This window comes from Jaculus jaculus, chromosome X (assembly GCF_020740685.1).
Source record: "Jaculus jaculus isolate mJacJac1 chromosome X, mJacJac1.mat.Y.cur, whole genome shotgun sequence".
Lineage (NCBI taxonomy): Eukaryota > Metazoa > Chordata > Mammalia > Rodentia > Dipodidae > Jaculus > Jaculus jaculus.
Genome location: NC_059125.1, coordinates 94172727 through 94185435, shown reverse-complemented (window position 1 = coordinate 94185435; position 12709 = coordinate 94172727). Strand labels below are relative to the sequence as shown.

At 41.8% G+C, this 12709-nt stretch overlaps 1 protein-coding gene across 3 annotated transcripts in view; it reads left to right on the top strand.

Moving 5' to 3' along the window:
- Positions 1–7955: 7955 nt before the first annotated feature.
- Sytl4 (synaptotagmin like 4) overlaps positions 7956–12709 on the top strand; it is a 59583-nt gene continuing 54829 nt past the window's right edge. For all 3 annotated transcript variants that reach the window (XM_045141066.1, XM_012951275.2, XM_045141065.1), the window contains exons 1-2: positions 7956–8090; positions 8545–8650. The gene's annotated coding sequence lies outside the window, so the exon portion shown is untranslated. The remainder of the gene's footprint in view (positions 8091–8544; positions 8651–12709) is intronic.

The window sequence follows — 12709 nt, the reverse complement described above, 5'->3', positions numbered from 1 at the left end:
TGTTTATGGGAACACTATTCATAATGCCCAAAATTGAAAACAACCCAAATTCCATGAACTGAATGCATAAACAAAGTGCAAAACAAAATTTATACAAAATGTGCTAACAAAAGAGTATTATTCAACTAGAAAAGAGGATGAAGACATGTTTCAGTGATGTCACAAAAATGGCAGAGTACTGAACTCCAGAGCTTATGAATGTTTGAGTGGTTATTAGATAAAGAACATTTTTTTTGGGGGGGAGGTTTAAGGTAGGGTCTTGCTGTAGCCCAGGCTGACCTGGAACTTGCTATGTATTCTCAGGGTGGCCTTGAACTCTCACATTGATCCTCCTTCCTATGCTTCCTGAGTGCTGGTATTAAAGGCACATGCCTCCACTCCTGGCTCAATATATTTTAAATATGGTTCACAAAGCTCTTGAGGTTCTAGCCTCTACTCATATGTTATAAGTTGAATTATATATCCTAAAATTCATACTGAAGTCATAACCCCTAGTACTACAAACGTATCTTCCATTACTGTATATATACTTAGGTAAGGAAAGTTAATTAGGGTAGGCTCTAATATATTATGATTGATGCCTTTATAAGAAGGGAAAATCAGAAAATTGTAGGATGGAGACATGGCTCAGAGGATAAAGCTCTCACTTCTCAAGCCTGAGTGCCTGAGTTTGACCCTCCTCAGGACTCACATAAACACCAGCAGCTATGGCGGGCTTGTGTAATCCCAACAGAGTACAAGATGGGAGTCTGAGACAGGAGAGTTTCCTGGAAACTCATGGTGGTGTATGGAACAAAAACCAGCAGAGTGCAAAACAGAGGGTGAAACCCTGCCTCAAAATGAGCTGGTAAGGCAAAGACTGACCTGAAAGTTCCCCTCTAATCTGTACATGCCCATCATGACATGCACATGCCAACACACTTTTTTATTTATTTTTATTAATTAGATTTGTACTCAGTGAATACAGTTAAGTTTGTACCATTGTTAGCCTCCTCCCTGTCCTCCTTCCTCCCCCTGGCCCCTCCTTGTTTGGTATATGGGTCATGAATTGTGGGGTTAACCCTCAGTTATGGGTAGGAGGAAATGTCTCTGTGTATTATGACCCAATGTGTGGCTCTGACATTCTTTTTGCCCTCTGTTCTGCAAATTTCCCTGAGCCATGTTGGGTTCATTTTAGGTCTGCTTCAGTGATGAGGACACTTTTTTTAAATTTTAATTTTATTGTGTTTTCAATGGAGAAATACATCATCTGTATACAAAATAGCTCTTGAAAAATACAAGGAGTACAGATACTATAAAACAAAGCAAACTCCAGTCATGAGACACTACTTACATCATACGAAAGCAACAGTCTGATCTCCAGGTTATGAAAACTAGAATTAAAAAGTCACTAAACAGAAAAGATCCAAGGTTCTAGCCTGGCAAGGACACTCTTAATATGCACACCAAACATGTGTACACATGAGCTCACACACACACACACACACACACACACACACACACAGCAACAAAAAGGGGAGAAGTCATAGTATGTTAAATACCACTTCTGGCATCTATCTACTAAATTATAGTAGCATTTCTCCAGTTATATCAACAAAATAATATCTCCTGGTACTGCCAAATGTTTTAGTGGAGAATGTCAAGATATACTAAGACTCTCCAAGTATTAAGTATACTAATAGGCGCTATGCAAGGGTAGAAGAAAAAATGAATATATATATATATATATATGCATATATATATGTGTATATATATATATATATATATATATATATATATATATATATACACACATACATTCAGAGATATGTATTGAGCATCTACTATGAGTAAAGTATCCTAGACACTGGAATTTAGGTGAACCTTTCCTCAGGGACTTTATTGATTTGCATGGGGAAAGACAGGGAAGATATAAACAGAAATACAATATGGGAAATACAAAGCTGGGGAGAAGCTCAGGATATATAGATGTACCTAAGAAGGCTGCTTACACAAACCTGGTTGGGAGTGAGTAGTGAACTGTCACTGGAAGAAGTAAAAGGTTTTCTGAACATTACAAATATGAATGGAAATTAGAACAAAGAAGATAGGCATTCTAGGCAGAATATCACAAGTAATAAAATGGCTAGAAACATTAGATACTATACAAAGGAAGGACGAAGAAGGTGGTGGTTTTGTGATAGCCGAAAATATCAGGAAAAATGATGGCAGATGATGCTGAATAGATGGTATGGTTGCTTTTTTAGGTCTACCATAATAAAGTAATACAAACTGACTGGCTTTAAGCCTCTTATGACCTCATAATCCCAAAGTATAAAAGACCACCACACCTCCAAACCAGGAACTATACTGTGAAAAATGGCTATAGTGTGGAAGTTATGAAATCTTGAACTTGACTGAATGAGAATCTAAATCTACATCTTTTTTTTAAATAATTTTATTTATTTATTTGAGAGTGACAGACACAGAGAGGAAGACAGATAGAGGGAGAGAGAGAATGGGCGCGCCAGGGCTTCCAGCCTCTGCAAACGAACTCCAGACGCGTGCGCCCCCTTGTGCATCTGGCTAACGTGGGACCTGGGGAATTGAGCCTTGAACCGGGGTCCTTAGGCTTCACAGGCAAGCGCTTAACAGCTAAGCCATCTCTCCAGCCCTAAATCTACATCTTATACAATACATTTATTGAGTCAATGTAGATCATTAGTGCACTAAGTTTACTTTGTCAAAAGCCTTTCTTATTTTGAAAAAAGTAAGCTCCCTGAACACAAGATGAAGAGGAAATTGTGCTAGCAACCAGAATTTAAAACTTTGAAAGTTAAACAATACTCATCAGTAGGAGAATAGATGTATCAATTGTAATATCTTTATGCTCTGGAATTCTGTACAACAGTAAAAAAATGGATATGCTAGAGCTGCATCTATCAACAGGGATAAATTACATAAGTGTAATGTAAGATTACAGAAGTTATACATGGAGTAATAATGCTACTTATGTAAAATATCAGATATTGCCTAGAGATAGACACATAGTAAATATAGATGAATATAGAAATGATGGAGACTAAATTTGGGAAGTGAAAACATCTGGGTGGAGAGTACTTTGTATTGTAATACTTTATTTTTAAGCTTAGTACTGACATATCCTTGTTGTTATATCATTCCACGTATTGTATATATGTATTCCCTATCCCATAAATAATGCATATTTGCTTTTGAGATGGATATCTCCTTATGTAACCCAGGATATCTTCAAAGTTTTTAATTTTAATTTAATTTTTATTATAACAAGTTATACTCTTTTTTTGTTTACTTATTTGAGAGTGACAGACACACAGAGAGAAAGAGACAGATAGAGAGAGAGAATGGGCTCACCAGGACCTCCAGCCACTGCAAATGAATTCCAGATGCATGCGCCCCCTTGTGCATCTGGCTAACGTGGGTCCTGAGGAATCAAGCCTTGAACCGGGGTCCTTAGGTTTCACAGGCAAGCGCTTAAGTGCTAAGCCATCTCTCCAGCCCCAAGTTATACTCTTTTTATCCACTTGCCCATGCTCCTGTTTCCCTGGGGCCATCCTCAGTGGGATTATGGTATTCACTGTGGGATCATGAAGGACTCACTCAGTACCTGTGGGATAGCAGGGGGGAATGTGCCTCAGGGTTATTCCTACCCACCTTTTAGCTCTTACAATCTTTATGTCCTCTTTTATACACTGTTTCCCGAGACCTGGAAGAACTGTTGGCAGTCTGATTCAGTGTTGAGTGCTCTTTAGCCTCTGGATTTCTGCTTTGATGGGTTTTGAATGATCACCATGTCTGTCATCACTGCCCTGGAACTGGTTGTTAGGCTAGCTGTAAGAGCAGTGTTCATGTTGTTAGTTCCGCTGCAATTTCTCCTGGGATCCAGCAGATGTGGTACAGGTGGCACATATCATGGTGGACAGATAGCTTTTTATCTTCTCAATGGATCTTGGTTTTCTTCTGTTTTCTCTGCCTTCTGTAAAATAAAACAGATTCCCCAACTAAGAGTGAAAGCAGCTTGGGTCAAAGGGGGTACGCAAAGTTATTTGAAGGACATTTGGTGTGCAAGCCTACTCTTGTTCTCCACGGAGCAGTGGGGACTTCTTTCTGAAGTCTATGAGTTTCCTGACAATGGAATTCTAACTTGGTTTCCAGTATCAGATATGAGCGAGCCTTATGTCCAATCAGAGAACAGTTGGATACCTGCAAAGGCTTCATGACACTATTGCAGAAGTGTGTACTTTTTGTCTGTCTGGTTGATTTGTAGTCTGCAGGGTCCTCTGCTTAACCATGCTGTTGTTGATCATTGTCCGCCAGTGGTTCTCATAGGGTTTTCCAACACTGCTACGGCTAGCGAGATGGGAGCTAATTTCCCATTTGGCTCCACCATGGTATTCTGATGTCCTGTGACCACCAAAGCTTGTGGTGTAGCTCCAAACTCTTAATACTTTTACCTCAGCTTTCTTTATGCTGTAATTATAGTACTTTTCCACCTGGCACATATGCCAGGTGTGGTGGTATATTATTTATATATAATATATAGCATATATAATATAGTATATACATAATGACATTTTTTAAGTTTCTTCCTTTTTAAGTACTTAATTGATTAATCTGAGAGAGGAGGTAGAGAATGAGGTCCTCTAGCCACTGCAAAGAACTCCAGATGCATGCGCCACCTGGTGCATCTGGGTTTACATGGGTCCTGGGGAATTGAACCTGGGTCCTTTGGCTTTGCAGGCAATTGCCTTAACTGCTAAACCATCTCTCCAGCCCTTGTTTATATATATTTGCAGCATTAAAACTTTTAAGAAGAATAATTGCTAAAGAATGAGGTGTCTGGTTACCTGGGACTGAGGAAAAATCTTCATGTTTTTCAAGTTTGCCCCCTCAATCAGTATGGCCAACTGCTCATGGAATCCAGACATTCACTATGCCATGGGAGAATACATACTATACCCAGGATGACATTCCCTAAATTCCTGCTTTTGCACAGAATAATGTCTGGGTTTGCTCATAATACTTAGCATAGAAATTTTAATGCCAAATCTTTGCAGCAGAGCAGTGGGATGAAAGAGAAATAGATAGTGGTTTGCAGAGCACAGGATGGACTCACAAACTATCTTTGCTTAGGGTGAAGTTTAACTCTCCAGGGATACAAGTGGGATGGCTGCTGTTATTTTTGGCTGAAGATCCTTTCAGTTTCTAACAAGTACCACATGTATGAATGGAGTTCCCACAGGCTAGGGTGTGTGTGTGTGTGTGTGTGTGTGTGTGTGTGTGTGTGTAACACGTTCAAAGTCCACAGACACCCCCACCACGATCCACGGCTGAGTTGTCAAAGCTGCACAGAACAAAAGAATTTCCTTTGTGAAATGGCTTCTTCACGCTTTACGGTGGGGACAGGGTGGCAAAGGCTAAAGTATGGAAGAAAACTGAGGTTTCCATACTTCAGAGGCTGATAATTGGATTTTTTGCTTGCCAGTTACAATGGTATTTCCCTTTCAAATTTTTTAAAGTTTGTTTACATTATCAAAGCCATAGGTGTTCATAAGAAAGTTGGAGAAAATATAAAAACGAGAAGGAAACCAAAAAGACACTTACAAATATTTATTATTAATAGTTTACATACTTATGCCTGCTCTTTTACTAAACATTCTGCATTTCCATTAATCACTTTAATAATATTTCATATTAAATATTTTTCAAATATTTATTTATTTGAGACAGTGAGGAGAAGACAAAAAAGAAGAAGAAGACGAGGAAAGAGAGAGAGAATGTGTATACTAGAGCATCCTGTCATTGCAAACAAACTCAAGATACATGAACCACTTTGAGCATGGGCTTTTCATGGTTACTGTGGAATTGAACCTGGAAAGGCAGGGTTTGTAAACAAGAGCCTTTTAACTGTTCAACCATCTCTCCAGCCCCAATTAAATGCGATATCCTACTTTTAGTTAATAGTACAGCATAAGCATTCCCCTGTCATTGCAACGTATGTATAAAAATCAGTTCGATTTGCTGCATAATATTATATTTTAATATTTTATTATTATTTGTTTATTTGAGAGATAGAGAGAGAGGGTGAATGGGCACACCAAAGCCTCCAGCCACTGAAACAAACTCCTGATGCATGCGCACCTTGTGTATCTGGCTTACGTGGGTCCTGGGGAATTGAACCTGGGTCTTTTGGCTTTGCAGGGAAGAGCCTCAACCACTAAGCCATCTTTCCAGTCCAAGGTTCCATTTTTAGGATGGTATCATAATTAACCCCTGAACAGTTCTTTTTCTAGTACTTTTTTGGTTCTATGTAATACCGGGATTAATGAAGTTGAACAACAAACTTGGCACACCTCTTTTTTCCTTAAAATACATTCATTCTCTCATTACACAACTTCTCAGCTTAGAGTGGCGCATTGTCATTTCCTGAAAACCCTGGAGGAGTTGTAAATTTAACAGAAAAATGGTGAGTTCACCTTTGGTTGTGTTGAGTTTGAGGTGCCTTTAGGTCATCCAAGTGGAGATGCAAAGAAAATAGAGCTCAATGTAGCCATGCGGATACAATTGTAGAATTATCTTTTTGGTCACATAAGATGATAGTTAAAGCCATGTGAATGAGAATATTATCCTCACTTTGAGAAGCCTGACTTTCAGAAATTAGATATTAGATTATTAGATATTAGGAAGGAGAAAGGGGCGAGGGCAAAGGAGTGGGAGGAAAAACAAGAGAGCACGACATCATACATGCCCAGGAAATCCTTTTAAGGAGATGCAAACAGTTAGTAGGGTTAAATGTAGGGGAGAGGCCAAGCAAGATAAGGACCAGTAATAATGCCTAATTTATTTATTTTCAAATAATTTGTTGACACAGATCATTGGGTGGGTATTTTCTTAACAGGTCTTCAGTGAAGGAAGGAAACCTGATTGCTGATGGTTGAGGAACGAATGAGAAGTAAAGGAGTGAAAATTGAAGACACACCTCACCTGTAAAGTATATTTTCAATGAGTCTGCTTATAAAGAGGCTGAAGAGAGATTGTTCATTCAGGTGGGATATATACTTTTACGATGGTAGAAACTTGAAAACGTTTAATCAGTAATAATGCATTAAGAGTGTTCTACACATGTTTGATGACTAATATGAAGAAAAGAGGGATAGAGAGGAACAGGAAATGTGGGGTGTGTGTGTGTGTGATGCTTTCTAAGAGGGTCTTTAACCAGCTAAAATTCCTACCAGCAGTTATGAGAGAGCTTATTTGGTGGTTACTTTGCCATCATTAAATAGTATTTAGAAAAAACAACACAAGATTGTGTGTCAGAGAATCCCCTTTCAGTGTCACTGGGTGAATTCAGTTTATGCCCTTTGCCTAAAAGTTTTCTGCTTTTTTTTTTTCTTTTCTGGTTTTTCGAGGTAGGGTCTCACTCTGGCCCAGGCTTACCTGGAATTCACTATATAGCCTCAGGGTGGCCTCCAACTCCGCAATCCTCCTACCTCTGCTTCCCAAGGGCTGGGATTAAAGGCGTGCACCACCACGCCCAGCAAGTTTTCTGTTTTATAGACTTTTTTTTATTTGCCACAAAAAAAGCAGAAAGCCAAAGAGTCTGAATGGCACATATTTTATCTTCCCAAAATTCAGTAAATCTCTTATTTTCTTAGAAGTACTTGATTGACAACTTGTGCCTTAGCTGTACAAAGAGCTGTCTTCCCACATATGGGTGACCAGGTGTGGACGTAAACTGTGGAAGAGACACATCTAATGTTAGTAGCCTCAAACTTCATCTCGGAAACCAGGAGAGAACATTCCTCCAGTGTGTGAAGACTTTAGCTCCCAGAACTCTCCTCTGGGCATGCTGGGCGGCCCGGGATTGAGGATCCCGCGCGCAGCACAGTGCGGCCCCTTTAAGAGTGCAGCTCCTCCCCGCTCCAGGGAAAGTTGCAGCTTTTTCCGCCTCCAGGGAGGGTGAGAAGGGCCGGCCGCCCGGCGGGGTTGCGGTCTGCTCAGAGCCAGCGACCCTCCCGGGACTTAAGCACCGGGACCTTGGGTCCTCTGGGTGCACCTGTTGCAGGCGACAGGTAGGTCCTCAGCCGGTGGTGGTCCCCTGGTTCTGGGTCTTTTTCTGGGTCCCCAGCCCCTTGTCACCGCCGAGGCGCCCCCACCCCCATCTCAGGGACCCGCGTCCGTCTCCAGTCCCTGGCCGCGCTCGAGTCCTCTCATCCTTTTCGATGGCGCCCCAGCCTCTAGGCCAAATCAGCCCCTCTGGGACCGCACCCCCAACGCTGAGACTCCCGTCTGCTCCGGGCGGTCCCTCCTTGCCACTTGTCCTTCTCTCAGTTTTCTTCGGCTCCAGCTCCCAGGGACCTAGTCTCTCGGCGGGCCGCCACCTATTTCCTGTGATTCCCGGCCCCGAGGGTCCCGACTTGGGGTGCTTCTTTCCGCCAGCCGGTCCGCGAGCTGACCCTGGGGGCAGAGGTGGAGCCCCGAGAGGTGCGTGGCTACTCACCTTTTCGTGGGTTCTTCTCCCCGCAGCACGGCCGTCGAGCGAGTTCTCAGCCGGCACCTTCTCTCAACCGAAGAGCTCCGGGCTTCCATTCCTTCGCCTCCCTCCCCCCAAGGTGTAGATCCTCCACCACAGGTACAGGCTGAAAGCCGGTTGGCCGGGAGTCCTGCCTCAGTGGATTCTAGAAGCTGGCTCTTGCTCGCTTTGGGCAAGCTGAGAAGATTTCTCCAGGCGGGAGTGTACCCAGAACCCTGTGAGGGTAGAAAAGGGATTCATTCTTTCAGCTTGTAACATTGGATAACTTGCAGGTGTTTGGCGATGAAATCATGTGCTTAGAATTTTGATTTTGGTTTTGGTAGCTTGAAAAATGTTTTTCTCATTAACCAATCACGTCTTTCCCTAGTACCCTGCTTCTTCACCATGGGAGGACCTAGCATTCCAGAGTACTGCTTTTGGCGGGATTGACTCTAAACCCTGTATATTTGTGGTAAAAGTTACTCTTCAGTCCTTCTTGTTTGTTTGAGATGGGTTTTCATTGTAGCCAAGGCTGACCTAGAAGTCACGATGTAGACCAGGCTGGCTTCAGAACTTGCCACAGTCCTGCCAACTTCCTTCCAAAGTACTAGTGTGCCTACCTCCCTGTCTCTGTACCTCTTATTTTTTCTGCTTTAAAATATATTTATTTATTTGAGAGAAAGAGAGACAGCAAGCGGGCACCAGTACCTCTAGTCTCTGCAAGCGAACTCCAGGCACAAGACCCTCCTTGTGCATCTCGCTTACATGAATATTGGGGAATTGAACCTGGGCACTTAGGATTCACATGCAAGCACCTTACCTGCTAAGCCATCTCTCCAGCCCTTTTACCTGCTTACATCTTTTAGGATTGATTAATTTCTTTATTTGAGATAGAAAGAGAGGCAGAGACAGGGGGGGGGGGGAGGGAGGGAGGGAGGGAGGGAGAGAGGGAGAGAGAGAGAGAGGAAGAAAGATGGATGGATAGAAAGATAGATGTTAGATAGATGTATGGATGGATGATAGAATATGGGCACAACAGGGCCTCTAGACCCTGCAAATGAAATCCAGACACATGTGTGACCTTATCCATCTGGCTTTATGTAGGTACTGGGAAATCAAACCTGGGTCCTTAGGCTTTGCAGACAAGCATCTTAATTACTAAGCGATTTCTCCAGTCCCAGACCTCCTATTTTTAACTGGGTGCTTTTCTACTCTTTCAGCCTCCACCCTCACTGTTCATAAATCCATTACTGTTGAAAGATCCTAAAGTGTTCACCCCATGTAGAGAAAGCAGCTGCAGCTCTGGGAAGTTTTCTGGTTGTGTGTGTGTGTGTGCTGGGGGATGAGGAGTTGTTTAAGCCCCTACTGGAAATCCAACTAGAAGGAGCCCACCAACTTGGCTTGTGAGGCTGTTCTTGGGGAGTAGATGAACATTGCCAGCAACTTAATTTCAAGTGCTTCACTCTGGGCCAGAACACTAAACTCTACCTTGGAGGCCTGTCTGGGGTAATTGGTCTGTGAGTATATGTAGCAATCTCTTCTTTATTCTGAGCACTTCATCTTCAAGGTTACAACTAACAGTGATTGTTTGAATGGATTGAGCCAGACATGGTGATAAGTACTTCCCATACCTATCTCATGCCATCCTAAAGAGAATTTTGTGCAGGAGGTGCTACAATTGTAACCATGGTATGATGAAAAGAAGATGAGGAGGTTGGGTGCATTACCCCAAACCACACGCTAATGGAAGACAGAGCTTGTGTTCTAAGTCTTTAGTACCTCCTCTACTGTTTTAGATGTTAGGAATACCAATACTTCATGGGTGAGGACTATGTGATTAAATGCTTTCAAACTGAAGCATAAGTCTTGGTCCTTGATTCCATCTTAGATGCACTGTGGAAGCTTTGGACCACTTACCTCATTAATGCTTTACCTACTTAAATGTCAAATGTAGGGCCAGTTGGCTATGTTTCTACAAAAAATACACAGTCTTGAATATACTCAGATGAATGAAGCCTCCTGAGTTCTCAGCTCAGTGGTAATTGTCTTGAAGCTAGAAGATAATATTGCCATGAATTTTTAGATGTGTTCACTTGTATTCTAGGGATGTTCACTTGACTTAGATTCTCCTCCTGGTGGCTGAGGAGAGATGAAGGGGTAGCAGTGATATGCTGTTTCTCAAACGCAAGAGAGAGAGAGAGAAGCTAGGGGTAATGGTGTGCTCCTATCATACCTCAGACCAAGAGAAAAGCAGAGCATAAGTCTTCCTCAATCCTACTTCTGGGACCTTGCTCAAACTATTCTTTTGTTTTCTTTATGTAAAACTCACAACCCACACCCGTCTCCCACCATTAATTCCTGTTATCTCAAGATTTAGTTCCAAAGTCATTGTCTTTGAGATAGCCTTACTGAGCACACATTTCCTTTCCCCAAGCAGAATTACTAGTTATTCTGTGTTTTGAATTATTTTGTTTACACTTGGGCAAAGCCTTTAACAAAACTCTTGGTTATATTTCTGTGTGGACATTTGTGAGAGCGGTGATTTGATCTTGAAACCCACTTTGTCTTAAGCACAGATGATTAACAAATATTCACACTAGGAATGAAGGTATGGGGATACCACACCTTCAAGGGGTTGAAATGTAGTGACAGATAATAAATACAGAAGATATATTAATACTCTTGAAATCCCACATTTAGAGGACTTTGTACATAAATGTCACCTCTTTTGTGAGGTCTTCACTGTTCACTTTTTAAGTTACAAATGCTCTTTATGCTCCTTTCCTATCATGCTACATTTGACTTGCTTAATATCTGTTCCCCTTTCCCTATAATATCAAGTCCACCTAGATAAGAATTGCTGTCATATTCATTGGGTGCCCCAGGAACCAGAGCAGTGCCTGATACATCATAGGTGGGTGCTGATATCTGTGAAATGAATTAATGAATGACATTGTCATTGCCATTCTAAGAACTGGAACTCTTTGTTCTTCCCTGGACCTGAAACATGTCTGCCCAGCTTACCCTACAAGTATAAGGGTGCCTCAGGCTGGGTTCTCACACAGCTTTCCTTTTGCTGAGTTTTACTTTGAGATTGTATTCCTGATAACAACTTTGACCTACTTGGAAGTATTTCTTCTTTCTTTCTTTTTTTTTTCTTTCTTTCTTTCTTTCTTTCTTTCTTTCTTTCTTTCTTTCTTTCTTTCTCTCTCTCTCTCTCTCTCTCTCTCTCTCTCTCTCTCTCTCTCTCTTTCTCTTCTTCCTCTTTTTCTTCCTCTCTTTCTTCCTCTCTTTCTCTCTTCTTTCCTTCCTTCCTTCCTCCCTCCCTCCCTCTTTCTTTCTTTCCTTCCTTCTTTCTTTCTTTCTTTTTCCTTATTTTTAAGACAGAGTCTCACCTTATAGCCTAGCCTGACCTGAAACTGTTTGAGGCTGGCCTCAAACTCACAGTATTTCTCCTGCTTCAATATTCTGAGTGCTCACATTATAGGCATAGGTTGTCATGCTCAGCTAGTACCTCTATCATTTTAAAATACAAGTTTTTAGCTGGAAATGTCTGAATGTTCAAAAAGATGATACAAAGATACTCTGATTATTCATGCAGCTTCTTTTAAAATTTATGTATTTATGTGCACACGTGTGTGCATGTGAACATGCTAGGGTCTCTTGCTGTTGCAAATAAATGCCTGTCTGGCTTTATGTGGGTTGCTAGTGAATTGAACCTGGGAGGGTAGGCTTTACAAGTAGGCACCTTTAACCTCTGAGCCTTCTCTCCAGCTCTATCATCCAGCTTAATGGGAATGCACTGGAAGAGGTTTATGTCTTGTGAGATGTCAAGGAGAGGCTGGAGAAAGTGACTATGTAACAGAGGGGTGAAGAGCCCCAAAGAATAATAGCAAGGCATGGTGGTGCACACTTTCAATCCCAGCACTCAGGAGGCAAACGGTAGTAGGATTGCTGTGAGTTCAAGGCTACCCTGAGACTACAGAGTTAAGGTCCAGGTTAGCCTGGGCTAGAGTGAGACCAGACCTCAAAGAAAGAGGTCATGGTTTGGAGAGATGGCTTAGTGTTTAAGGCACCTGCCTACAAAGCCCAAGGACCCATATTCAACTCTTCAGGTCTCACATAAGCCAGATGAATAAAGTGATACAAGAGCACAAGGTTTCACATGTGCACAAGATA